The sequence below is a fragment of the Arvicanthis niloticus genome, chromosome 3 (assembly GCF_011762505.2).
Source record: "Arvicanthis niloticus isolate mArvNil1 chromosome 3, mArvNil1.pat.X, whole genome shotgun sequence".
Taxonomy (NCBI): domain Eukaryota; kingdom Metazoa; phylum Chordata; class Mammalia; order Rodentia; family Muridae; genus Arvicanthis; species Arvicanthis niloticus.
This window is the reverse complement of record NC_047660.1, coordinates 134,347,172-134,360,069: the sequence shown is the minus strand read 5'-3', so window position 1 is coordinate 134,360,069 and position 12,898 is coordinate 134,347,172.

Genomic DNA, 12,898 nt, shown 5'->3' with positions numbered 1-12,898 from the left:
TTCTCATTAATCTTGTTATGGTTCAAATGTGAAATGTTCTCCATTTCATATTTGTTTGTATACGTGATCCCCACTGATATCAATGTTTGGGGAGCTCTCAAGAATTTTGGAGCAAGTGATACGACTGCAGTTGGGTCACTTAGGCAGGTCATGGGGGTTATAGCCAAGCCTCAGTCTCAGTCCAGTCTCTCTCCTTCCTGGTTCGTTAAGATGTGAAGAAGCTTACACAAGTTCCCACCACAGCCAGACTCTCCCAATTACCATCTCTTCTTGTTCATGGTGGACTGCTACCCCGCCTCCATAAATCCTGTCAGCTCCACTGTCATAGAAATAAGGAAGTAATTCAGATCTCATCAAGTGGGGTTTCTCATTTCAGCTATTGAATTTCTATTGCTCTAAAATCCACGTTTTATGTTTTCCTTTTCATATTCATGCTTTCCAGTAAAAATAATAAACATTTTTATAACTGTGTTGTTTTATTGCTATGGTCCACATCTGAAAATTTTATCACTTATGAATTATTTTATTTGTCAGTTACTATCAACTATTCTCCCCCAGTTATACGTCATATTTTGTTGCCTTGTTTAGTCCATGAAGTTTCACTCTGCACTTCTGTATAGCCCGCTTCGGACACTAGCAGACCCCACAGATGCCCTGTCATTGTGCACATACCTCGCTTTCTCAGACACTCTCCCCTACAGTATGTAGTAAGTGGTTATCTCATTGGTTTCTAGTGCTGCAATTTAGAAGATCTATGTTATTAGTTTGCCTGGTTTGCTCCTCTTTGCCTCTGGATCAGCTCTCACAGCACAGCACTGTTTTTGTTAATTTTCTATCTCTTAGATATCATACTATTATGGTTATTAGGTATCCATTGTAGTGGTTAATTTCTTAAAATTGTCTTTCTTGTACATTGCATTCTGTTCTAGTGGTTTACAACCACAAGGCTAGTATAGTACCAGCTCATCACACACAGCCTCAAACAGAAGTCCCTGAACATCCCAACACAAGGGGTGAGGAAGAGAATGTGGGGAAAGATGTAGTTTTGTTTTGACTTCAAACCAGCACTCTCAAAAAATAATAGTCAACCCAGCTATGAAAACATGTTCAACCTCACAGTCAAGTAAGATGAAATTATCAGGGATACAAGTTTCTCGTTGAAATGTTAGGGTAAGGGCAGAAAGACAGTGAGCTGTCCCCTCCAGGCGGTGCTGTGGTCTGAACTCAGGTTTCTACATGGTGCTCTATGATCTGAACACACTTTTTCACATGGTGCTATCTATGGTTTGGAACATGCACTTCCACACGTGGTACTGTGGTTGGAACACATGTTTCCACATGGTGCTGTATGGTTTGGAACATATATTCCCACATAGTGCTGTGGTTGAACATGTGTTTTCACATGGTGAGTTGTCTCATCAGGTGCCCAAAGCAGTGGGTTGCCTGATCTTGGCTTGAAATGTGCTGTATAGAAAATATGCACGCAATATACCTTTTTCCTCATAAGTCAGTTACCCCATACATTGACTTAAAAAATGAGTAAGATGGTGGAAATGTACATTTTACATGTGTGCATGAGTGTACAAGGTGTGTGGTCAATCTTTGTGGTCAGTTGTCTTTCTTCCTTTGTTTTGCACTACCCAAAATGGCGGCGCCACCAGACCCCACCAGCTTCCCTTGAATCCTCGGATAAAAGACACACACACACAGTTGTTCGCTTTCAACTTGTCTTCTTGGGCACAATTGCTGGGTACAACTATCTCCCGCCTGGAAAAGTGTACCCTTATCAATTTTTTATCTCGCCTCTCCCACCTGCTCTAAAGTTTGGGGGCTCAGTCCCATCTAGCCCCTGCTAAACACCCCTGACCACCCGCCTAAAGGAGCAGCCTGTGTGGCTACACCATTATGAGATCTCACATGGCTGGTCAACTTTTCTTATCAGATGCCTCAGGAACTCTTGTCTCTCTTCCCATACCTCTCTCTGCTTGCCTCCAGGGACCCGGAAGTCCCACCTATCCCTTCTGCCCAGCAATTGGCTCTTGGCTTTCTTGACTGACAGATCAAGAACCAATTTGTTTGTTTGTTTGTTTGTTTGGTTGGTTGGTTGGTTGGTTGGTTGGTTGGTTGGTTTGGTTTGTTACTCTAGGGTCTCCCTAGATCCTGGAACTTACCCAGTCAGCTAGACTGGCAGGTCAGAGCAGCCTTGAGCTCCGACCCTACCCTCTAGCGTTACGGCTCAGACAGCTTGCTGGCACACTTGGCTTTTACATGGATGCTGGGGATCTGAACTCAGGCCCTCATGCTTTCAGAGCAAGGAAGTAGCTTGTCGAGCCTTCTTTTCAGTTCTCGATACTTTACATTTTAAACTTTCCAATACCTTTAACCCAGAAAGATCTATTTTTTCAGAGAGAAAAGGAGAATTTTACCCTTTGATCAGATACTGAAAACTCTCAACGATCTCCACAAAGCTTGTTATGGAGAATGCGGGAAATGGTCTGCATGTCCCACAATTAGGATGGATGAAATAACACAATGTCTCCAGGCAAATTTCTATGTACTAATTAATATAAAATGATAAATGTAGTAAATGAAATTTGGAAATGGAAAGGCAAATTTTAGGACAAAACTATATAACTCTAAAAAAAAATTTACACCTCGTGGTAGCCAAGAGAGGGGAGGGGAAGGACTGGGAGGGGAAGAGAAGGAAAGGCAGCACAAAATCTCTGTAACAGCTGGAGAAGTGAGTTCCTACTGCCCTACCTCCTGATTGTACCGTAGGCTGGTAAGCAAACCCTTAGTATATGAAGTTTTGTTTTCACATTTAAGATCTAGCAGAGGCTAGCAATGTGCAGTGTGATGTTCTTGCAGTGCCAGGCAGCAACAGTGGCAACAAGTCATCGGTTAGTCACATTGTCACAGAAGTAAATAACAACTCCCCACGGGGTGCGGTTGCTAAGGCAGACTGTTCAGCAGACTGCAGGTGTCACCTATAAATTTGATGTATGCTACTTTTAACTCGTGGTGGATTCCTTAAGATGGCACCTTGTTGTAAGAAGAGCAGCATCTAAGTTATCTGAATTCAGTTGGGTTTGGGGTGGTAACACTCCAGTGGAAAGACCCTCAGTGCGTATGCATTTGTGTAGAACCCTGTTTATGGTTTGCTTTGTTACAGCCTTGTTGAGCCTGCCAGCACATGGTCGCCTGGTAAAATAGATATCCTGAGAACATGAGTTTGGTTGCACAACAGTTACTAGTGTGTGCATGTCAGGCATCTCCTGGAAACTACTAGAAGGTGAAGCTGACATGTGAGAATACAAAGAATTCATTCATTCTCAGTCCCATATAAGATTGTCCTTCCTTGGTTACAGAAAAGTATTAGTTCACTTTACGTCTATAAGAATAAAGTTCCCCGAGTAAATGCATCAAATGTGACTTGTCCTTTCAGCAAAATTACAAGAGTACTTTAAAAAATAGTTTCACTGGTTCCAAGTCAAGTCTCACCAACCAAAAAAAAAAAAAAAATTAATAAAGACATGATGACCTCACATTGCAGTGTGGGAGACAGACTGGTAAGCAGATATGCTCAAGTTGAGTGTGTGTGGTAAGGCTTCTTATGAAGGTTGAGCAAAGAGCTGTCAGTGAAGAGACATGGGGCACTTTGCTGGAGCCAGTCAAGAAGGTTTAGCAGAACAGGTGACATTTGAGCTAGATCTTGAAGGATGGACAGAAGTTTGCCAAGTGGATGAGGTGATCGCTATATACAGGGCGAGGCTCTTGGTGAAGCCCAATAAATGTTAACATCCAGTTCCAGTCAAGGAAGCGTCCCTGGAAGAGGACACCAGTCAGCTCAGCTCAAGGAACACTTATTGAGGACCTTGTGTATATCAGGCACAGCTCCAGGCTCTTCTGTCCTATGTGCCAGGCACATCTTGTGAAGACGGATAATTATACAAGGGCCTGGTGTGAGCCATGTTCAGAGTGCCTATTTATAGCGTTAGCTCTCCCGATGGAGCAGGGATGCTTGTTTTAACACTGCTGACGCATTCCCTCCTGATTGCAACCCCCCACCCACTACTGCCCTGACCGCCCTGAGAAGCAGGTAACCGATGGCTCTTCCAGACTTGATTTCAAGAAGTCTAGCATGCCTGCTCACATCCCTGTGCTCCAGGCTACCCTGGTCTACACTTGGAGTCAGATCCAGGCGGCAGCTCTCCCTCACAACAGGGGTGGAAGATACCTGATGCTGTATCTGTCTTCAGCTCACTGACCTAATGAATACATCTGCCTTCTGAACCTGCTCACCCATAGGATTGTGACACTTAAATGTATTTTACTATAATACAGTAGAATATAGACAGGTATAGACACTACTACAAAATGTATTATTATGAGTGCAGAGCCTATATGTTCTATACCGACCATAGTATGTTTTTACATTCAAGGAATACTCCATGGCTGTTTTCATAGCACTTTTGGTGGCTCAAACAATAAAGAAATGAGCCAAGTTCAGTGCAAAAAAAAATGTTTGTTCGTAAGTCAGAGATGAGAATTACTCTAACCATTAGACTAAGAAATGAAAGCCCAGAGCATTTAATTTACCAAAGGCTGGAAAAAAATGATTAAGATTGAAAGTCAGATCTCGTGAATCCCTAGGTCCATTCTCTCTCTACTAATGCAGTCTGTATCAATGCTACCATTATTATTTTTATATCATATGCCCGACACAATAAAAGACATTCCTATATACTGTCTTTCCTGAATTTATTCTTTAATTAACAAGTTAAAATTGTATACGTAATTTATATTTATATATAAACCCATATTGTATCTTATAATTAAATTCTGTCTATATATTTATGTATATTATATAAATATATTAAAATATATGTAATAGACAATATAAGATTTGAAAATACTATACATTTTATAATGGCAAAATCATGGTAGGTAACATATGGTTTACATCACACAACTCTGTATGTTGTGCGAACGTGTGTGCTCTAGCTCTCTTCAAGCAAAGGATCTTCCTTGAAGACTCACACAGGCAGTGAGCTGCGGATCCTGACTTCAGACTCAGGAGCTGCACTCTAATGCACCTTTTTAAAAAGATATCACACCAACCATGGGTGTGCATTAAAACAAAATGGGAAATTTTAATTAAGAGGTTTGTCCTCAGAGAGCCTAACGCTATTGTCTGGGAGAATGCGAATGATCTTAAAGCTGTCAGGTGACTTGAATGTGCTATCTGTTTTGAGAACACTGCTCTCAAAAGTTAAAATTGGTAGGAGGGAGATCTCTGTTTATTTTGATAATTAAGTGAAATGGTCGCCTGTGAACTGTTTTTAAAATGGCTCTAGGGCACTGGAGAGTTGACTCAGAGGTTAAGAGCACGTGTTCCTCTTTTGGAGGACCTGGGTTCAACTCTCAGATGATGCACAACCATCAGTAACTCCAGCTCCAGGGATCTTGTGACCTCCGCAGGCACAAGACACTCATATAGTACACAGATATACATGCAGCAAAACATCCACACATAAAATAATATAATTAAGTGGTTTTAAGTCCTAGCTGGGTGGGTAGTGTGCAGCTGTTTTCTAGCACTCAGGAGGCAGAGACAGGAGGCGGTCACAGGTAGAAGGATAATCTGTTATACACAGTGAGTCAAAGCCAGCCCAGGCTACACAGGAAGATCCTGCCTTTAAAACAAAAGTGATGGTAATTTTCTAAATATTGAAGCTGTAGAAAGCACTGAACATTGATCTCTACCTTTGGCACTTTCTTGCTGGGTGTCCTTGACATTGCATAAAACATTATAAAAGAAATACTCAGTGTTTCTGAAAAGACATTCTGCTTTTTTATATATGGAGTTAGTGCAACTTCACCTCTTATTGGGGTCACTATATAAATAATAAATATAAATAATGCCTTAAAAAGGCTTCAGGAGAACAATTTCTCATTTTCCCAATCAACCTGCTGTAAAGTCCATCTTCCGCCTCTGACTCCTGCTGCCAAATTCCCCTGAGCACTGACGGGCCTTCTCCTGACAACTGCCCCTGCCTCACGCTTCCGCTGGGCTGCACCGTGGATGTCTCTCAACGCTGTCGCCTCCACTCTGCTTGGCTGACTCCAGCCTTCCAGTACCTCTTTCAGTGGGTATGGGATGCTGACAGTAGCCGAGGGAACCCCTTGGCTTCTAGACACAGTCCTTCTGCAGTCTGGTACCAACTCTTTTCTTACTTTATAACCAGAATCAGTTGGTGATTGTTGGTTTTAGTTGCATAGAGAATGTGTGATGAAGGGAGAACCTAGAAATTTTCTGGTGTTTCTTAGAAGAATTATCAGAGCACTGCATCATGGGATTGGAAACATAAGCTTGTGGATGAAACAATAAAACTAAAATAAAAGAACTCAACAACTCCTACATTTTGGTTCTTAGTTCAGTATTCTGGCTGTGAAAAAAAAAAACCATGATATATTAGCAGATGGCATGCTTTCCCAAGACTCATATGTTCGTGAACCAATTGTACAAGCGCAGGGTAGTTAATGAGACTAACTGGCGTCTGAAGGGTTGGCCATATCCAGCAGCCTACATGATTACTGGGAGTCTTGTTCTCAGTTGATGCCTAATAACAGTGTTCATCTGAGATGAAAATCGTCTGACTCTGCCTACTCTTAGGTGTCCACCCTAAAACTCATCTTTGGACATCCTTTACTTGTTTTCCAAAAGTGCCTTTAGGTTCTTCCCTTTTGCCAATTAAATCCTTGCCCATGAATTAATGCAGACTTCTACTTATGACAATCTGTCTGCCAAAGCCATGCACCCTTGGGCTTGCCGCCTTCCTCAGTGGCAGCCTCAGGTGTTAACCTTGACAGTACTGACCTGGATAATGAAACCAGAGAAACCTCTGTAACCTTCCTAGTCAACATGACATCTACCATATCCTCTTTACTAAGCCTTTTCTGCTTTCTGAAAGATAAAAAAAAAAATCACCTTTTCTATAAAACATAAGACTTTTTAAAAAACCTGTTAACTTCTGTGTTCTCTGAACACCACACACACACACACACACACACACACACACACAAAGGGAAAAAGAAGCTAGACACATATTTGCATACTTAAGGCAAACAATATGGAAGTCCTCACTGCCATGATACAGAGCAAAACCAACTGGCATTTGTAATCCAGTTTTAAAGGTGTAAAAACTGCAATGGAGAAGGAGTTTTGTGAAACCTTCACCTTTCGGCACTGCGACAGAATGGAGAAACAAACACCCACTGCCCACGACATGTGTTCGGGACTCAGGTGTGTGGAGCACAGCAGGAGAGTGTTGCTTATTGTTGCTTATATGAAGGAAACCGGAGGCCCCCTCTGGTGGTTGGCTGATCCCTGAGCAGTGGCTACAGGGCAGGCAGCAGAGGCAAATCGGGTCGGATAGGGGCTGGGGCTGGTTATATCATTTCCTCTTATGTGTTTTTTTTTTTTTTTTTTCTTTTTTCGGTAGTGCATTATCACCAGTACGAAGTAGGCGTGCCTAAATGCCTGAGGATGGTGTAACACTGCTCCGGACGTTGAAGTGCCTTGCTGATAGTGGTTAGCCAGACCAGAGGTATGTTTTAAAGCCACTGTAAATTCCAGAGATTTTGCTTGGCCTCTACAGTCTTTGTGCTACGGATATTTTGAAGAGACCGAAAATTCTTCTTGGATTAAACACCCACAAGGATTGAACAGGGGTTTTTATTGAGCCTCTGTGATCTAAAGCAAGTTGGAGAACTTGTTTACGAAATGAACAGTAGTAAATGTTCTCTGAACCTAATTCCGATTTTCAAATTCAAATGTTCTCTGAGGGTGTGTCTGGGAGCACTGGCTACGATGGAAATGCATGGTATGACGTTCTGGAAGAATTAATCAAATATGAGGTTTTAAGAAGACTCAGTCATAATTTATACTATCCCTCATTTAACTTCGAGAGTGGAAAATAACATGGTCTCCAGCAGGGGTCAGTATGGTCACACTGAGTCCCAAATCTGGTGCCTTCCTTGTTTGGACTGTGAACAGATCTTTAGCTTGACTGACTCTGAGGACACTCTCTGTTCCCGTATCTTCTTCAAGGGACGTGGGAAAACCCATGAAGGCTGAAGGCTGTCTTTTTCTCTTGTTGTCTGATTGTGTTTATTTACTCACTCTTTTCAACTTGGAGAACTGTGATGAGTATATTTCTTCTACATTTAAGAAAAGACACAAAGCCCAATTCTAACTTGACATTTGTTCTTCTAAAAGGTACCCCAAAATGTATTCACCCACTTTGAGACCCAGAAAACATTATATCATCCTGAGAAATCTATCATTCTGAAGCCTTATAACTCCCCATAGAAAATATTCTGCATATATGAAATAAAACCAGAAACAGAAATGGTTGCTATGGTGTTTTGAACATGCTTGTCCCCTGGGAAGCAGCGCTATTAGAAGGTAAGGGCTTGCTGGAGTAGGTGTGACCTTGTTGGAGAGAGTATGGCACTGTGGGGGTGGGCTTTGAGGTCCTATGTTCAAGCTCTGCTCACTACGGAGGAAACCGTCCTTCTGGCTCTCTGTGGAAGAGATCTGCTACCTGTAGAACAAGATGTAAAACGCTTGGCTCCTCCAGCACCAAGTCTGCCTTCACACTCTCATGCTCTCCACCGTGATGATAATGGACTGGACCTCTGAAACTGTAAGGCAGCCCCGATTAAATATTTACCATTATTTGCCTTGGTCGTGATGTCTCTTTACAGCAATAAAACCCTAAGACAGTCATTTATGCAATAGAAAGATCTGAATTGTATGACAGCTCTAATTTAAACGTTCTATCTTGGCTCTTAAAATACCGTGACCAAACGAACAACGTAAGTTAGGAATGTCTGTGTCTGTAATGCTGAAAGAGGGGCATCCAGCAAGTCTAACAGTGCGTCCAGGAGCTCATAGGCTTCTCCCAATTAATTGTATTAAGACAGAGGTTTATTTCCTAAGTCTTAGCGTCTTTAAAATGGTGGTTCAGTTTAAGGCTACTCCAAAATGATTCATTTTACCCCTAAATCCTTTCCCACAACTCCATCCATTACTTAAAACCTCACAATGGTTCTGTTTCATCAGGAACCAAGGAAATGAATTTCTAAACTATAAAGGGCAGCTTCTAGTCCTTTGGCCTGATGCCTACGGCACCCTTTATGACACTACTTGGACCATAGTAGTTCTTTTAAAGTACTTTTTAAATTTTTATTATTTTATATGTACAGACATTTTGTATGCACATATGTCTGTGTACCATGTGTGTGCCTGTTGCCTGCAGAGGCCAGAAGGGGACATTAGATCCCCTGAAGTAGGAAATGTGGATGGCTGAGCGCGAGCTGCTGTGTGGATGCTGGGAATAGAAGTTGGGTCACCTGGAAGAACAGCCAGTGCTTTAACTGCTGGTCCATTTCTCTGCCTGGCACAGTAGATCTTAGCAGGAGTGCAGTGGTGGTTTTCATTTCATACTTCAAGTCTCTTTCTCTCTTTCTCCTAAGCATATCTGCTTATACTTTGCAATTTGCTACGCGACTGTAAGCTCAAGCTTTGGCTTGGGTGATCAAAGACTTTCTTTCAAGTTGTTTAAAACAAAGTAGAAAACCTTCAAGTCAGCAGCCATGCCTCGTGAGTGCAGAACAGAAGCCTCCTGTCTGCAGCCAGCACCACTTTGTCAGGCCCCTTTGCGAGCCACAGTGTAAGAAGTTGCTGCAGAGGCTGTGTCCCAGGCACTGGTAAACTCCTACAGACCTGCCTTCTTTTCTCTCATTATATAGAGATATTCAACTATTAGTGCTGACTTTACATAAGGACACTTGTTGTGTGTCTTTTTGCACTACCCAAAATGGCTGCGCCACCGGACCCCACCAGCTTCCCTTGAATCCTCGGATAAAAGACACACACACAGTTGTTCGCTTTCAACTTGTCTTCTTGGGCACAATTGCTGGGTACAACTATCTCCCGCCTGGAAAAGTGTACCCTTATCAATTTTATCTCCGCCTCTCCCACCTGCTCTAAAGTTTGGGGGCTCAGTCCCATCTAGCCCCTGCTAAACGCCCCTGACCACCCGCCTATAGGAGCAGCCTGTGTGGCTACACCATTATGAGATCTCACATGGCTGGTCAACTTTTCTTATCAGATGCCTCAGGAACTCTGTCTCTCTTCCCATACCTCTCTCTGCTTGCCTCCAGGGACCCGGAAGTCCCATCTACCCCTACTGCCCAGCAATTGGCTCTTGGCTTCCTTGACTGACAGATCAAGAACTAATTGGGGAACAGGATCTCGGCATCAAAACTGCCCCTACACACTCATTCATCCTGCACAGCTAACTGACCACGTTTCTCAGAGCTCTAACTTGGGTTCAGAGTAGATCCCTGGTCCAGTCATTTGTGGCTGGGGTTGGAGGTAACAGCACAGACTGTGATGTGGAGTGGAAGTGTGTGAGCTGAAGAGGTCTTCATGTGAGTTCTACAGTGTTCCTTCCTATTCTTCCCTCTCGTTAGTGCTTCTCTTCTTGAGGTACTTACCATAGTATATTCTAGTTGTCTGTATTTTCTCTTTTATAAGTACATTCTATTCTACAGGCTCCTAAAGGGCTAGACTCTGACTCATTATAGATATACCCGTAGCATCTACCGCAATGCCTGACACATCGGAGGTAGTGGCAACAGCAGCGACAGTAAAGAACGATCTTGCATTAAAGTGAAACACTTATGAAAAGGCTATGATATTTTAACATGGCTACTGTAGTCATGAGAGGGACACCCACACAAATAGTGAACCTCACCACCTGTCAATTAACATTCTGCTGAATAGTCACAAGCACAGGAAACACCTATGAAAGGTCAATAATACGCTGACTTCAAACAGAACTCTTTCAAAGCCATCTACAAGGGACAACGTGGTGCCCTCAAAGACAGAAACAGAAATTCATTCCGTGTTTACTTTTTAAAGTGTGAGAAAATTGCTACCTCAATTTCAGTTTCACACTTTTATATGCCCATGCTTCAGAGAGTTTGCCAACTCACAAGAATGCCACCGTTGTGACAGTGTGCTTGCTGATAGTTCTATGGAATTTATGCTGAAGTGTAGTGTGAATGAATTAGTCTCCAAAGTATGAAAGCTTTCTCATTTTCTTTAGGACATCATTTTTTTAGCAAAGTAAAATTTATCCTTTTTATTTGGGGGCAAGGAGCAGAGAAAACTGTACATAATGCCCAAATTAAACTATTCTGAGAACAAATGAAGCCATAATTTAGATTAGTGATTACAAAAAACTTAACTGATTTTGTAAATTACAATTCAAATTTCTAGAGAATCCAGATTTTCACCAAAATATGCCTGTGATTGCTTTCAGCAATGAAGTCTCATAATAATTTTGTGTGTGTACATGTATGTGCATGTGCATGTGTATGAATGTGTGTGCATCATGTGCTTATGATTATATTCACATAGATATGATTAAACTCTGTGCTTCTAACCAGGAAGGGTAAGTGAAAGGGTTAAAAATTTTCAAAAACTCCTAGCAGGCTGAGCAGAACCAAGAGCACAGGTCAGCTTGGTCGTGAGCTCTGTGTTTCACGAACTTGGCTGACCACAAGCTAGATGGTTGATTACGAATAGGCTCTTTGAGAATAGCCTATACAAAATGTTCCCCATGACTGTTCCTTGGACCCTGTCCCAAACCGAATAATGGGCTGGAACTTTCCACAGATGCTTTCCAATAACCCTCCTTTACTCCCCCTTGGTTGTGGTTTCTCCCCTGAGTTGTGGTTTTTGGCTTTAAATTCTCTCTGTCTCCAAAGCCCTGGGGTTAGAACCCATTGCCCCTGCGTGGGCTACAGGTCTTGACCTCAACATGTTGATCGAAATATACCTCTTGCTGATTGCATCAAGTTCTGTGTCTTGTGAGTTATTGGGTGGCCAAGAATTCCTGAGGCTTGGGTGAGGTCCTCCATAAGTCATTCTATAATTCCACCACTTAAAAAGCCATCCAGGAAGCCTAGGCTGAGGAGTAAGCCTGGGAGATAATGAAATCCTTTCTCAAAATTCAAACAACTCCCCCAAAATCTGTTAATAAAATAACTTTTAATATTAATAAATTGTGATTACAAAGTAATATATATTTTCCAGAAAATTAATCTATTTGTTTGTTTGTTTGTTAAGTGCCAGATTTTATTCCCCTCCTAGTCTATCTTCCAAATGTTCCATATCCCATACCTCCTCCCTGACCCCTGTCTCCAGGAGGGTATCTCCCGCTCCTAATTCCCCACCCCACCAGACCTCTAAACTCCCTGGGACCTCCAGTCTCTTGAGAGTTAAGTGCATCTTCTCTGACTAAACCCAGACCCAGCAGTCCTCTGCTGTATATGTGTTGGGGGCCTCATATCAGCTGGTGTATGCTGCCTGGTTGGTGGTCCAGTATCTGAGAGATCTCGGGGGTCCAGGTTAGTTGAGACTGCTGGTCCTCCTACAGGGTCACCCTCCTCCTCAACTTCTTCCAGCCTTTCCCTAATTCAACTACAGGGGTCATCAGCTTCTGTCCATTGATTGGGTGCAAATATCTGTATCTGACTATTTCAGCTGCTTGTTGGGTCTTTCAGAGGGCAGTCATGATAGGACCCTTTCTGTGAACACTCCATAGCCTCAATAATAGTGTCAGGTCTTGGGGCCTCCCCTTGAGCTGGATCCCACTTTGGGCCTGTCATTGGACCTTCTTTTCCTCAGGCTCCTCTCCATTTCCTTTACTGCAGTTCTTTCAGACAGGAACAATTATGGGATGGCAATCCCATCCCTCACTTGATGCCCTGTCTTTCTGCTGGAGGTGGGCTCTACAAATTCCCTTTCCTTAGTGTA